The sequence below is a fragment of the Manis pentadactyla genome, chromosome 12, assembly GCF_030020395.1.
Source record: "Manis pentadactyla isolate mManPen7 chromosome 12, mManPen7.hap1, whole genome shotgun sequence".
Taxonomy (NCBI): Eukaryota; Metazoa; Chordata; class Mammalia; order Pholidota; family Manidae; genus Manis; species Manis pentadactyla.
The window spans coordinates 12,268,331-12,283,597 of NC_080030.1; the positions used below are offsets into that span (position 1 = coordinate 12,268,331).

The window sequence follows — 15,267 nt, forward strand, 5'->3', positions numbered from 1 at the left end:
AAGGTTAATTATTGGTAGGTATGTACATATTGCCATTGCAGGCTTTAGATTCATGGTTACCAAAAGTTCAAGGGTAATTCCCTTACTATCTAACAGTCTAATTTTACTCACTTTGTGTGCTATTACAAACACAACCTAAAGGTTCTTTTTTTACCCCTTCTTTTTCTTCCTCCTCCATTCTTTGTATGTTATGAATCATACTCTATACTCTTTGTCTATCCCTTGGGTGACATATATTTAGCCTTAGGAATACTTCCATCTGTAGGAGTCCCTCCAACACTGTAGAGGTGGTTTGTGGGAGGTAAATTCTCTCAACTTTTTGTTACCTGAAAATTGTTTAATCCCTCCTTCAAATTTAAATGATGACCTTGCCTGGTATAGTATTCTTGGTTCAAGGCCCTTTTGCTTCATTGCATTAAATATATCATGCCACTCCCTTCTGGCCTGTAAGGTTTCTGTTGAGAAGTCTGATGATAACCTGTTGGATTTTCCTTTATATGTGATCTTTTTTCTCTCTCTAGCTGCTTTTAAAAGTCTGTCTTTAACCTTGATCTTTGCCATTTTAATTATTATATGTCTTGATGTTGTCTTCCTTGGCTCCCTTCTGTTGGGAGATCTGTGCACCTCCATGGCTTGAGAGACTATCTCCTTCCCCAGACTGGGGAAGTTTCCAGCAGCAATTATCTCCTCACTGACACTTTCTGTCCCTTTTTCTCTCTCTTCTTCTTCTGGTACCCCTATAATATGAATATCATTCTGTTCGGATTGGTCACACAGTTCTCTCAATATTCTTTCATTCTTAGAGATTTTTTTTTCTCTTTGTGCCTCAGCTTCTTTGTATTTCTCTTCTCTAATTTCTATTCCATTTACCATCTCTTCTACTACATCTAACCTGCTTTTCAATCCTTCCATTGTATGTTTCATTTCAGATATGGAATTTCTTAATGATTTAATCTCCAACTTAAATTTGTTCCTGAGTTCTTGAATATTTTTCTGTACCTCCTTAAGCATGTTTATGAATTTTATTTTGAACTCTCTTTCAGGCAGATTGGTGAGTTCAGTTTCATTTGACCCTTTTTCTGGGGTTTGTGAGATTTTGGATGGACCATGTTCTTTTGATGTTTCATATTTCTGTGTGATGCCCACTAGTGCCCAGAAGCTCCAGTCTCTGGAGCTGCTCAGCCCCTAGAGTGTGGTTGGGGGTCATAGGGGAGCGGAGCTGGTGCCTGTGGGGAGGATAGAGCTGTTTCCTGACTCCTGTATGCCGGTGCCTGTCTCTGGTGTCAGAGCCAGTGGGCTGAGCACACAGGTGTAAGCCTCTGTGCTTGGCTTTTCTAGCTGTTGTAGGCGGGGCATCCCTGTGGCTGGCCTAATGCCAGCACAGTGACTGCAGGTTTGCAAGCAGGTGCTGGCAGGCCAGGAGGGAGGTGCAGCAGGCTGTGTCACAGTGGTGGTGGGGCCTCAGAGATGAGTAGGCAGCCAGGGAGATGGGGTGCCTGGAGCTCCCCAAAGTTCCCAACCAGCTGGGCTGAGTGTGCCCAGACAACCTTGTCCAGCTCTCTCCTCCCCTGCACAGCAGGCTCTGTGCAAACCCCTCCCCTTCAGCAGCCCTCTTGCTGCTAGGGAGCCTCTCAGACTGCCTGCCTTTCCTCTGACACAGAGTGGCCGGTGTGGATCCCCTCCCCTCCAACTGCCTGAATCTCAGTCTCTCAAACTCCCAGCTCCCCAATAGCCAGAGCACCTCCCCAACACCACACACTGTTTCCTGAGGTCTGCTCTGCTTGCAAGGTCTGTATGCAGTCTAGTTCAGCCTTCTTTCTTGTTGCTGTTTTAGGGTTAGTTGTATAAATTAACTATATTTTCATACTATTTGTGGTTTGGGGAGGAGTTCTCTGTCTCACCTCTCACGCCACCACCTTGAATCCCTCAACAACGTTTTTTGTTTGTTTGTTCTTGGTCTTTTTTCAAGGTGAAATTCACCTAACATAAACCATTTCAAAGTGTACAGAATTGTACTAGATGTTGTGCAGCCATCACCTCTGTCTAGTTTCAGAGCTTTTTCATTCCCCCCAAATAAAACCCTGGACCCATTAAATAAACAGTCCCTCCCCATTATCCCCCAAACCCCTGCAACTACTGATCTGCTCCTGTCTCTATGGATTTGTCTATTCTTGATGTTTCATATAAATGGGATTGTACACTGTGTGACCTTTTGTGTCTGCCTTTTTTTCCCACTGAGTCTCATGTTTTTGCGTTTATCAACATTGTAGCATGAATCAGTACTTTTAAATCATGAATCACTCCTTTTATGGCTGAATGATATTCCATTGTATGGATGTGCCACCACAATCTATGTAAAATGAAAGTTTATTGGAACTCATCATTTACATATTATCTATGAACCTTTTCATGCCATAAATGCTATAATGGCAGAGTTGACTCATTGTAATGGAGACCAGCTGGCCTGCAAAGCTGGAAATATTTACTATTTGGATGACCTCTTCCCCAGCTTTACTGAGATACAATTGACATGTAACATTGTGTACGTTTAAGGTGTGCAACATGGTGATTTGATATATATATACATATATTGCAAAATGTTTACCACAATAAAGTTGATGCATTGATCACCTCACCACATATTTATTGCTACCCCTTATTTGTGTGTGTGTGTGGTGAGAACTTTTAAGATCTTGTCTCTTAGCAACTTTTAAGTGAACAATGTAATATTGTCACCTATAGTCACCTTGGCATACAGATTCCCAGAACTTATTTCTTAAAAAAGTTTTTATTGAAGTAGAGTTGATATACAATATTTTATTGGTTTCAGGTGTACAACATAATGACTCAACAAATATATACATGGTGAAGTGCTCACCACAGTTAAGTGTACTTGACAACTACCGCTATGCAAAGATATTACAATACTATTGACTATGTTCCCTGTGCTGTAGTTTCATCCCCGTGACTTATTTATCTTATCATTACAAGTTGGTACCTCTTTATCCCTGTGGCCTATTTCAGCTCCCCCTTTCCCCCATGGCAACCACTATTTTGTTCTAGTGTTTATGAGTCTACTTCTGTTTTGTTCGTTTGTTTAAAACTTAATTATCTTATAGCTAGACACCTGGACCCATTAAACAGCATCTTCTCACCTCCTCATTCCCCCACTCCTGGTCCCTGGCAACTACTCTTCTGCTTCCGTTTCTGTGAGTTCATTATTTCGTGTGTGTGTGTGTGTGTGTGTTTTTAGCTTCCACATACAAGTGATATGTCTTCTATTATTTCTGGCCATGTATTATTTCATACATTATTGGTCTTTGGCTTATTTCACTTAGCATAATGTCCTCCACTTTTATTCATGTTGCTGCAAACGGCAGGATTTCTTTCTCTTTTTATGGCTGAATAATATTCAATTGTATATATCAACTGCATTTTCTTTATCCATTCCTCCACCGAGGGACTCTTAGGCTGTTCTCATGTCTTGGCTATTGTGAACAATGTTGCAGTGAACATGGGGGCGCAGATATCTTTGGGGTAGTGATTTCATTCCCGCTGGGTATATGTGGACCTTTAGTAAAGTTTGCTGACCCCTGCTGAGCCAGCCCGCCTGGATTCAAATTCTCCCTCTGCTGCTTCTTGCGGAGCAAGTGGCTTAAACGCTAGCCCTCATTTTGCCTATTTCTAAAATGGGAGAATAGTACCAACTTCATAGGGTTATTTGTTGTAAGAGTTAAACAAAAGAGTCCTAAGTGCTAAAGACCTTGCCAGTATGTGGTAAGCTTTTGATGAGCAGGGAGTCATTTCTCCCAGCAGAGGGTCAGCCCTCGGGATAATCTGCTGTGGCCAGACTCCCATTTCTTGTACACGTCAAGACTCACGGTCATGTATTATTTCTGCATCTAGGGCACTTGTCCAAGCTGAGACTTCCCTGCTGGCTCCAGTCCCCCAGCAAGCCAGCCAGGTCTTAGGACTGGGCCTCGAGCCAGTCTGGAACCACAGCCAAATCACTGAAACCAGAGCAGGCCAGAATCGGTCAAACCCAATTTGTCAAAGGGAAAAGCAAATGGTGGTATGAGTTGTTGACCCCACAGCCTCTAGCCAGGGCTATTCCATGATCCCTGGCAGCTCAAGTTAATTTCTCCCATCTTTCTGGGTGAATAGAGGTGAGATTTCATCTTCCAACACCTGGTCCTAGGAACTGGAGAGGAGAGGTTTTGTAACTGAGGACATTTGCTATGTAGCATAACAAAATTGTGAGCTCAGCCCTCACCGATAGGCTAGAGGCTGAGAATGGAGGTGGGAGAAATGGGGCCAGACATCGGTACTCCCTGGGGAATATTTACCAGCACCTGCAGGCTTCTAGCTGTCATCACCCTGCTTTGAGAGAATGACACAGAGCAAAGGACTTTAAGCTTTATATTCTAAACAGAAAAATTCAAACACATTCAAAAGTAGAGAGAAGGTTATAATGAATTCCCATGTATACCCATCTTCTAGTTGATATGTGTCATCATGAGCAATCCTCTTGCTTCTCTGCCACCCACTGTCCCTCTTCTGTGATGTTATCTGCTGTTGAAGATCATTGCCGAGATTTATTAATTCACTGCTACAACAGAGCTACATGCCGTGACTTAGCCTTTCTTCAGTTACTAGCTGTGTCTCTAGAAAGAGACAGCCTCTCATCTACTATTTAGTTACTCAGGGGCACCAATTCACATGAGACCAGCAAGGGAAATGCTTGATATTTTCTTTCTGTAGTTCACAAAGTGGTTATTGGGCTCCTTAACATCTTTCGAGGCTAAATAATGAAATATTTTTCCTGCATTTTTATGAACTCATGGATTTAAACTATTGAAATGTGTCAATATACTGCAGCTTCTGTCATTACAGATAATCAAACTATTATCCCTTCTTTGGCCAGTGGAAGCCTCTTCACCGGGACTCCTGGGTTCTGTGGACAGGCTGCTTAGGTAGGTTTCTTGCCTTAGGGTGTAATAAAACATTCCAGAAACATCTTGCACACCTCCTGCCACAGGCCTGGGCTTAACCATTTTTCTATGGACACCTTGTTCTTTCGACTGGAAAGTGGTACTTACAGCTCACGGCCAAGGCGATGGGTATGCTCATGGCTACCTGGTGAGTTGTTTCTAGGGATTTTCATTGGATGTAATTAGGAAACCCGCTGCTATTTAAATAAAACTCATGAATTTATGCTGATACTTCCAATTCATATTCAGGATTCTGAGGATTTTACTTAACTGGATCAATCTTTTACCTCTATTTTCTTTTTCCCACACTGAAAATCCAAATTCTCACTGACACTGACATTTGCTTTAGTCCATAACACACACACACACACACACACACACACACACACACACACACACACACACACATCAGTCTCAGAATAACGTGTCAACAGCACCATACACAATATGATCAGTGAAAAACAAGTATAAGACTTTTTTCCTTTATGTCTTTCTGTCCTTCAGGTATGTCCCCCTGGGCATGTGCTACCAAATCACTACACTGCAGGGTCACCTGAAAGGTTTCTTTCTGTGCATTTGTGCCACTAACCTGACACTTTTGATTTTTAGGGAACTTTCTTTGAGGGAAGAAAGTTTTAATTTTTTTAAAACAGCAACAACAATAAAAACAACAATCACGATAAGATCGTGCATTATAATTGCTAAACTATGAACACTATGATTAGAAAATATCTTAAAAGTCAGGATTAAGGTTGTAATCATGATAACTATTACTGTTATTATTATTGAAAAATTCACCTCACTATTCCACCCTCCCCTATTTAAAAATACCTTTGAAATATTATTATAACAGATGCAATTTAGAGTAATTGGGTCATTCAAATGAGGTATGCCACACTATTTATTTTTATTGTAAAATATACATAAAATTTAGCATCTAAATTTAACTAGTTTTAGTGTACAGGTTAGTAGCATTACGTACCTTCACTGTGTTGTACAGCTGTCATGACCATCCATCTCCAGAACTTGGTCATCTTCCTGAACAGAAATTCATTAAATAGTAATTCCCCACTCCACTCCCACAGACCTCTGTCAACAACCATCCGCTTTCTGTCCCTGTGAATTTGACAATCCTGGGGACCTCATATAAGTGGGTTTGTACAGTATTGCCCATTGGTGGCTGGCTCCTTTCATTTAGCATCATATCCTAAAGGTTCATCCATGTTGTAGGATGTGTCAGAATTCCCTTTGCTTTTAAGGCTGAATAATATCCATTGTAAGGAGGGACCACAGTTCGTTCATCCATTCACCCATTGATGGACATGTGGGTTGTTTCCACTTTAGGCTGCTGTCAATAGTGCTGTTTTGGACACAGATGTGCAGATACCTGTTTGAGTTCCTGCTTCCACTTCTTTTGGGTGTATATTCACAAGCGGAACTGCTGGACCAACTGTATGTTTAATTTTTTTTAAGAAATCACTGTACTGCTTTCCACAGCATGGCTGCATCATTCTACATTTCCCACACACAGTGCACAAGCGTTCCAGTTTCTCCATGTCCTTTACATACTGTTGTTATTGTCATTTTTATAATAGCCATCCTAATGGGTGTGAAATGAAGGAATTATTTTTTGAAATCTAATATTATTTTAGAATGATCTAAGATAATTTAAATGGTTCCAAAGTGAAATCTCTGAAAAAAGATACATAGAGGGACTTCTAGCTTCTATTCCTGTACCTTTCATCATGTCCTTCACCTCCTCCCCAAGTTACCACTTAGAATTATTTCATGGTCTATTTTTCCATTTAAAAAATATTAGTATCTATCTATCTATCATTGATAGATCAATTTTGCTGTTTTTCCACATTAGACAGCTTCCTGGGATCTCTCCATACTAGAATAGAGAGATGTGTCTCATTCCTACTATAGCTACACAGGGTTGCATCATGTGTCTCTGCCATACTTTATTCAACCATGTCTTATTGATGGCTATATGGGCTATTTCCAGTCTTTTGGTATTTTAAATACTGCGGCTATGAAAAGCCATGTTCATTTATCTTTTCCTGTTTTTGCAAAGGATAATATTTCTCTAAGTAGATAAATGCATATAAAATTTTGCCAGACATTACCAATTTCCCTTCTCCAGAGCTTATACTACTTCACTTTGCATTCTCACTGGTAAAGTATGTGAATGTGTAAAATACTCACATCAAAGCCTTTTCATTTCATCTGGTGGACACCTATGCGTTCTTCAAAACCCATCTCTAATATCCCCCTTTACAGGAAGCCTTCCCTTACTCCCCATGGCTTTCCCAGCTCTACGCTAATTTCTCTGGCCCAGCCCTGACACTGAGACGTTAGGAGTGTCCGTGTCCGTCTCCATACTCTCCAGACTGGGAGCTCCTTGAGGGCTGCTTCCAGGGCTGAGTCTTCTTGGGGCATTCGGCTCAGGACTGGCCACAGAGAGATGACAGTAACAGAAGGTTTTTCTGTCTGTACAAAGGACAGTCCTTTAGTCCCTGGATAGCTTCTCGTGGGTCAGGGGAAAAGAACCAGGTCAAGCCAGCTGATATCCTGGATTCTGCTACCTACCCCTTCTCTGAGTCACCTGTGCTCAAGGGCGGCGACCTCACTCTGGGTGTCTGTCACCTGCATGGTTCCCAGGCAGAGGAGTGGTGCCTGTGTGAGGTCAGGGAGGCCCTACATCCAGTTCAGGTTTCCCCATTCCCTGGGCGGAGCACCTCCCTTCCCTGTGCCTTGATTTCTCCATCTCTAAAATGGGAGTAATAAGGCAACTATCTCATGGCTGTAGCAAATGAATCTGTAATATGAAATCATATCAACCCACTTCCCATCCTTTATTTATTTGTTCTTTACTGTTGAGATGAAATCTATACAGCACAATGTTAATGGTTTAAAGTGCACAGTTCAGTGGCATTTAGTACACCCACAGTGTTGTGCAACCATCACCTCTATCTGGCTCCAGCTCATTTTCATCACTGCAGATGGAAACTCCATACCAATGAAGGAATCACTTCCTTTGCCCCCCTCCCCCAGCCCCTGGCAACCACCAATCTGCTTTCTGTCTCTCAGAATTACCTGTGTGGACATCCCATATCCATTGGGTCACACACATCACGGATCATACATTTTGTGCCTGGATTCTGTCTACTAAGCATGATGTTTTCAAGGTTCATCCATGTTGTAGTGTGTGTCAGTGCTGCATTCCTTTTTACAGCCAAATAATATTCCATTTTATGTATATATGGCATTTTGTTTATCTATTCATCACTTGGCCAACATTTGGACTGCTTCCATTTTTGGCTATTGTGAAGAGCACCGCTATGAACACGTGTGTGCATGCACTTGTTTGACTACTACTTTTGATTCTTTTAGGTCTATATCTAGAAGTGGAATTGCATGGTCATGGGGTAACTATGTTTAGCTTTTTGAGGAACTGCCAAACCTGACCATTTATTTAATTTTAAATTTAATTTAATTAAAAAATAATCAAGGTATCATTGATATACAATCTTATCAAGGTTTCCCATGAGCAACATTCCCATGGGTTGAAACATTCACCCATATTATCAAATCCTCCCCCATTGCAGTCACTGTCCATCAGCGTAGTAAGATGCTATGGAGTCATTACTTGTCTTCTCCATGCTATACTGCCTTCCCCGTGACCTACCTAAATAATGTGTGTGCTGATTATAGTGCCTCTTAATCCCCTTCTCCCTCCCTCCCCACCTGCCTTCCCCACCCCTCCCCTTTGGTAACCGCTAATCCCTTCTCCGAGTCTGTGAGTCTGCTGCTGTTTTGTTCCTTCAGTTTTGCTTTGTTGTTGTACTCCACAAATGAGTGAAATCATTTGGTACTTGTCTTTTCCGCATGGCTTATTTCACTGAGCATAATACCCTCTAGCTCCATCCATGTTGCTCCAAATGGTAGGATTTGTCTTCTTCTTCTGGCTGAATAATATTCCATTGTGTATATGTATCACGTCTTCTTTATCCATTCACCTACTGATGGACACTTAGGTTGCTTCCATTTCTTGGCTATGTAAATAGTGCTGCGATAAACATATGGGTGCATAGGTCTTTTTGAATCAGGGATCTTGTTTTCTTTGGGTAAATAACCTGACCATTTATGTTACACACCAAAACCAGTGAGGAGAGAATTCTTGTGGGAATGCTAAGCCCCCATTTTTCAGCCAGGGAAACTGAGATGGGAGGGGTGGCTCCACACCATTCTGAGGCTAATGACCATCAGAATAGCTCCCATCTGCTTAGTGCCCACTTAGTGCCAGACACTTGTTAAGGAAGGCCTTAGGAATGGGTCCCCCAGAGCTTCACTGTCCCTGGGATCTGTCAGATTGAATTTAACTGAGTTTAACTCCCAACTTGGGCAAATTACTTCCTTGAAGCCTCCATCTCTCCACCGTAAGTGATAATAATCTGAGTCCCTAGCTTATAATGGAGACTGAATGTGGTAATGTAGGGTGAGGATGAAGCCCGTATTAAGCCTTTGATTTACGGATGGATCACAAACAAAATCGATCTGCTGACAGGTTCAGGGGGTGAAGTAACTTGCTGGAAGTTACACAACAATCGGTGACTGGATCCAGCCTACAAGCATTTCTGACAAGTCTCCTGAAGCCTCACCACTCTGGAAACTAGAGAGGAGAGATCCTGAAGGCAGGTCCTCTGCAGGGCTGGAGCGGCGGGTAGAGGGGGATGGTTTGCTGCTCTGTTGCTTTGCCCTTTGGGGTGCTTACCTTTGACAACACAGTATCTTGCTGAGTCTTACTGGGGTGGCCTGTGGTCATGCACCACGACAGCTGGTTCCTGGTAGAGGTTACCTTTGCTCCAATTCACTCATTCCTCCTCTCTGCTCTATGATTTATAGCAGTACAGCCAGAGACAGGGCGATTTCTGGTGATGCAAACAGGCAAGGGCCAGGCACTTCCTTGCCTCCAGGTGTTGGCCGCTGCTGATTTCTCTGCTGTGGGGCATTCTTCCCTCTCATTTCTGCTGTGCATACCCTCAGACCTCCATGATCTGGCTTCTACCCATCCATCTGATTTTCTTTCCTCATGAGTTCCCTACCCCAGCCCATTGGCTTCTTGCTCCTTGAGGATGCCACCCTCATTCAGCCGCAGGGCCTTTGCACTTGCTGCTCACATTCCTTGGAATGCTCCAATTCATGTCTTCCTATCATTCAGGGATCAGTTGAACATGATCTCTTCTGAGAAGTCTAGCCCTGACCACCTGACCTGAACTAGGTTCCCAGTCCCTCCTCGTGAGCTCATCTGTTTTCTAAGATCCTTATCTGACATTGCCTTATTCATTTGTTTATTGCTGCCTCCCCACATGGATGGAAACTGCAGGAGTGCAGGTACCTGTCCTTTTCAGTGCTGTATTCCCAGTGTTGGCACACAGCATTCTGCTGTTCAATAAATGTCTGCCAACTGACAGACCATTGGGCTTCTTATTATAAATATGAATTTTCTTTCCTCCTAAATTGGATCAGGAGAATGAAGGCCTTTTTCCTGCTTGGCATCCAAACCCTGGAAAGGTTCTCAGATGGACCAAAGGACTTACAGTGCCGACTCTGTTCCCGCTACACTGTGTGACTTTGGACAAGTCACTCCCCTCCAGTTTGTAAAACAAAGTCCTTACCCCATTTTTTTTCAAAACCTGGTAAAAGCAATGGTTCCCAGTCTCCTCTGAAAAAAACGAACTCATGATTTTGCACATGATTTTAAGGGACTTAGTGACCACCCCCAAAGTCTAATTCTGGACTCTCCAGCTGATCAGTATTAAATTTGATGTGTTCATTGACTCAGTTGGTCAGCAACTGTTCAAATGGCAAATTTACTATGTGTCAAGCCTCATGATATGGGAGATTCTGGAACTTCAAAAGGCCCAGCCCTGGGCTCTGAGGTTCCCAACCTGGAGGCAATTGCAGTCAGGCATTCTCAGCCCCCTGTGGTCATGACTGGGCTAGCAGAGTGGGGAGCTGGGTACAGCCTCAGAAGGGGGCACAGAATGACTCTTGGAGGAGAGGCTGCTGAGGTTTTGAAGGATGAATAGGAGTTGGTCTGGCAGGAAAGAGCATTCCAGTAAAGGGAACAGCTTCACAGGATTTGAAGGAGGGAGGAGAAATAATACCACATTTATGTAACATAGTTCTAGGGAGAGACCACTTTTCATTTGGAGCCTCAGAAACACTCGAAGAGGGAAGGGGGATGCCCATCCTCATTTTCAGTAGAGAGGCTACAAAACCAGGCATAGATACCTGCAGGCTTTTCCTAAAGGGGCATTCTTATTAGCTAAGAAATAAGAGGGTTGTTTCTGATAGGCTGAGTGATGGAGACAGAGTCAAACCTGACTGGTTAAGGGACAGGAAGGTGGAAGTAGTTGGTAAGGTGGCAGAGAGTCTAATATAATAATAAATAGGTTATAATAATAATAAATAGGCTGAAAAGTAGGAGACGAGCATCTAATTGGCGCATTGTTAGGTGAGTAGTTTAATTGGCTGAAGAGCAGAACGTAGCGTCTAGTTGCCGGAGGAGCAGGGAAGGAGTGTCTGATTTCCTGTGGGTTAGGCAGGACTGAGAGGGCAGAGGGCACCATCTAATTGGATGAGAAACAGGATATGGGAGTCTGATTGGCTGAGGGACAGGAGAGCATTTAATAGGCTGCAGCGGAGGTGGGTGGAGTCTGATGAACTGAGGGGCAGTCAAACGAGGGGTCAAGGATATCAGCCTCGTAACGCACCACTTACTGCACAAATGCTGTGTGTTCCCCGAGTCCTGTAGAGGGAGGTGGAGATGGGTCTCTCTCCGACCAAGGGGAAATAGAGATGCGTGTGTGTGGAGGAGGGAAGGGGACTGGGTCGCCCCAGGCACAGGCCAGAGAAAGGACATCTCCCCAGCCTTACCAGGTGAGAAGTAATCCTGTTCCCTGCCCCTCCCCTCCACCACACCTCCTCCAGGGTGACTCAACCACCGGGATTTCTGGCCCAGGCGGAAGATAAGTCATCCCACTGGGTGGAAGGCTGGGTCTTTGCTTCGCGGTCCTCCCAGCACCCAGCTCCCTCCTTCTCCCCAGGAGCGCCCTCCACTCCACTGGTCCCCTGTCTAGGGGAACACGCTCGCCATCTCTCCAGTTCGGGGGACCAGGGCCATCCTTCCCTCCAATGCCCCAGGGTGTCTCCCTGCACCCTCCAGGCTCTTTATTGCTAACCTCCTCCTCGGGAGATTTCCCTCCCTCTCTTCCATTTGGGGCTTTTCTCTCCACCCTTTTCCCCTTCTTTTCTTCATTGAAAACTCCAGGTCAAAAACCTTGGAGTCTTCCCTGACTTTTCCCCTTTTCTCAAACCCACACCCACAACTAATCTGTCAGCAAATCACCTCAACGCCACAGCGTGGAAGTACCTTAAGTGAAATGTCAGAGGACAAATGCCGTGTGATTTCCCCTATATGTGGAATACAAAAGCAAAGCAAATAAACACCCCCCCTCACTCCCAGAAACAGACTCATAAATACAGAGAACAAACGTGTTTGCCAAAGGTGGGGGTGTTAGTGGGAGGGGGGAGTCGGGGAGGGGGGTTTGAGGGGGAAGATAGGCAAGATAGGTAAGTACAAACTTCCAGTTATAAGATAAATTAGTTATGGGTATAAAATGTGCAGCGTAGGGAATATAGTCAGTAATATTGTAATAACTGTGATGACAGTAACTACGCTGATCATGGAGAGCATTTTGTAATGTATGTAATTGTCCAATCACACCTGAAACTAATATATTATGTCAACTATAATTAAATAAAAACATTTAAAGTAAATAAATAAACAAATCACAAATTCCACCACCTTTCACAACTCACAGCCCCGCTCCATGGTCTCCTCCTGCCTCTCTGGCGCTCCCTGTCGTCGGTAGGTAATATTGCAGCTACAGGGAGTCTTGAAATCTAAGCCAGGCCCCACCCTCTTCTGTTCAGAGTCCTCCGTGGCTCCCAGCTTTCTCCGAGTAAACACCCAAGTCCTCCCAGCAGACCATCAGACCGCCTGTCCTGTCACCTCCCAGCCCTCGTATCTTTCCGCTGTCTCCCTCACTCACTCTGTTCCAACCTCACTGGGCTCTGGGCTATTCTTTCAGGCTCAGCCTGGCCTCAGGGCCTTTGCACCGGCTGTGCCTTCTGCCTGGAGCGCGCTTCCTTCAGATATCCTCCTCCCCCGCTTCCTTTTGGACTCTGCTCAAATATCACCCCCTCAGAGAGGCCTTCCTCATCTTCCTTTGCTGGATTTTTCCCCATAACACGTATCTCATTTTTCATTATGTACTTTTTGATTATGTACATCTAGTTATGCTTTATTTAATTGCCAGAGCACGAATGTGCTCTGTTTTGTTCACTGTAGAACAATGCCGGTTACTGTCTGGGAACTTGGCGTTTGTTCAGTGAATACGTGCTGTCTGCCTGCTGGAGGCAGGGAAAAGGATGATTTGAAAAGAGTCTAATAAAAGCACTATTTCAAAGGGATGGTACATTACCCCAGGAGCCAGGGTCAGAGGTGCCGTTACCACCCTGGGGCCAGCGGCTAAAGCAGTTACTACTGGAACATGAATCAGACAGGGTTATGTGGAGAGGACGACCCAGCAAGGGCCGTGGACAAGGAAAAGGCAGAGATCATCTCAAGATGAATTAAAATTGCCCCATTTGAATTCCTCATTTCCTGCCAGATCTCTTAAAAAAAATATTGAGGTGAAATTCACATAATATAAAGTTAGCCATTTATGAGTGTACAATTCAGTGGCACTTACTACATGCACTAATATTGTGCAATTACCACGTTAATCTAGTTCCAAATTTTTTTCATCACTCCAAAAGGAGGTCCTATACCCATTCCCCCTGGGTGTGGGCTTTACTTCTTATTGCCCCTCCCCCAGCGCCTGCCAACCACTGATCTACTTTCCTTCTGTATGGACTTACCTGTTCTGGATGACTCGTATAAATGGGTCATACAATGTGGGACCTATGTTTCCTACTTCTTTCACTGAACATAATGTTTTTGAGGCTCAACCACGTCATAGCATGTGTCAGAGCTTCATTCATGTTTTATGGCTGAGTAATCTTCCACTGCATGGATGGACCACATTTATTTATTTGTTTATCTGTTTGATGGATGCTTGGGCTCTTTCCACCTTCTGGCGATTATGAATATCATTATTATGAACATGCACATACATGTGTCTGTTTGAGTCCCTGTGTTTGATTGTTTTGGGTCTATAGTCAGGAGTGGAATTGCTGGGTCATATGGTTTAGCTTTTTAGAGGGACCTCCAGGCTGTTTCCTGAAGTGGCTGCACCATTTTACACCCTCACAGCTTATGAGATCAGTCTTCTTTTTTATCTCTGCCCCTAGAAGTCGGCTGTGGCTTTGGAGCTCTGGGAAAAGCCCTTCACACACTCTGCCTTCTCCCACTTGCAGAGACACCTTCTTGGGACCATCTCCCTTCTCCAGCCACTGCCCCCACATCTTATGCTCCCTCTCTGACCTCAGTTTATTGAGACTCTGGCGACCTGGCAAACGCACAGCCCTCGCCCTTCCTGGGGTCTGAGCTGCCCTACCTCTGCGCACAAGGGACGGTCCCCAGCCGTCGCTCACCTCCAGCTCCAGCTCCATGCTGCTGCTTGCCCTCTCTCGGTGCAGCTGTCATCAATGCTTCCATCTCCCCATTCTCTTCTCCCTGCCTCCTCCCTGAGTGACCTCACCGATCCCCTCCTGGGGCAGCCACTGCATTCCCGATGCAGGTGACTCACAGAGGCGCTTCTCATGACGGGCCCAGCTGTCTCCTGAGTGTCTCTCTGAACAGCCCATGGGCCTTTTAGGTTCAAGGGAACTTCGGGGTTTCTCCACCTCAGTAGTGCTGACATCTGGGGCCGGACTGCTCTCTGTGGTGGGGGCTCTCCGCGAACTGTAGGATGGTCCGCAGCACCCCTGGCCTCTCCCGACAAGATGCCTGTAGCACCTCCCTGACCAGAGTGTGACAACCAAAGGTACCTCTGGACATTGCCAGATGTGCCCTGGGGAGCAGTCCGCCCTAGCTGGGGACCGCTGGGAGATTCCAAATCAAGCTGCAGACTGCAAGTACTGATGCCTGTCCAGCCCGGTGCCAAGCACGGCCGAGCACCCTGCAAACACCACCTCATCTCGTCCTCTCCTTTTGATCTGCCCAGGGATGGAGGCTTGCCCAAGGTCATGTGACAGAGAG

At 44.7% G+C, this 15,267-nt stretch overlaps 1 long non-coding RNA gene across 1 annotated transcript; it reads right to left on the minus strand.

Annotated features, from left to right (window-relative positions):
• Positions 1 to 3,875: 3,875 nt before the first annotated feature.
• Positions 3,876 to 15,266, minus strand: LOC130680050 (uncharacterized). Its single transcript, XR_008993067.1, has 3 exons — positions 14,661 to 15,266; positions 13,986 to 14,132; positions 3,876 to 4,609 (listed from the first exon to the last, which is right to left on the minus strand). It is a non-coding gene; the product is annotated as an uncharacterized LOC130680050 (long non-coding RNA).
• Position 15,267: the final 1 nt, after the last annotated feature.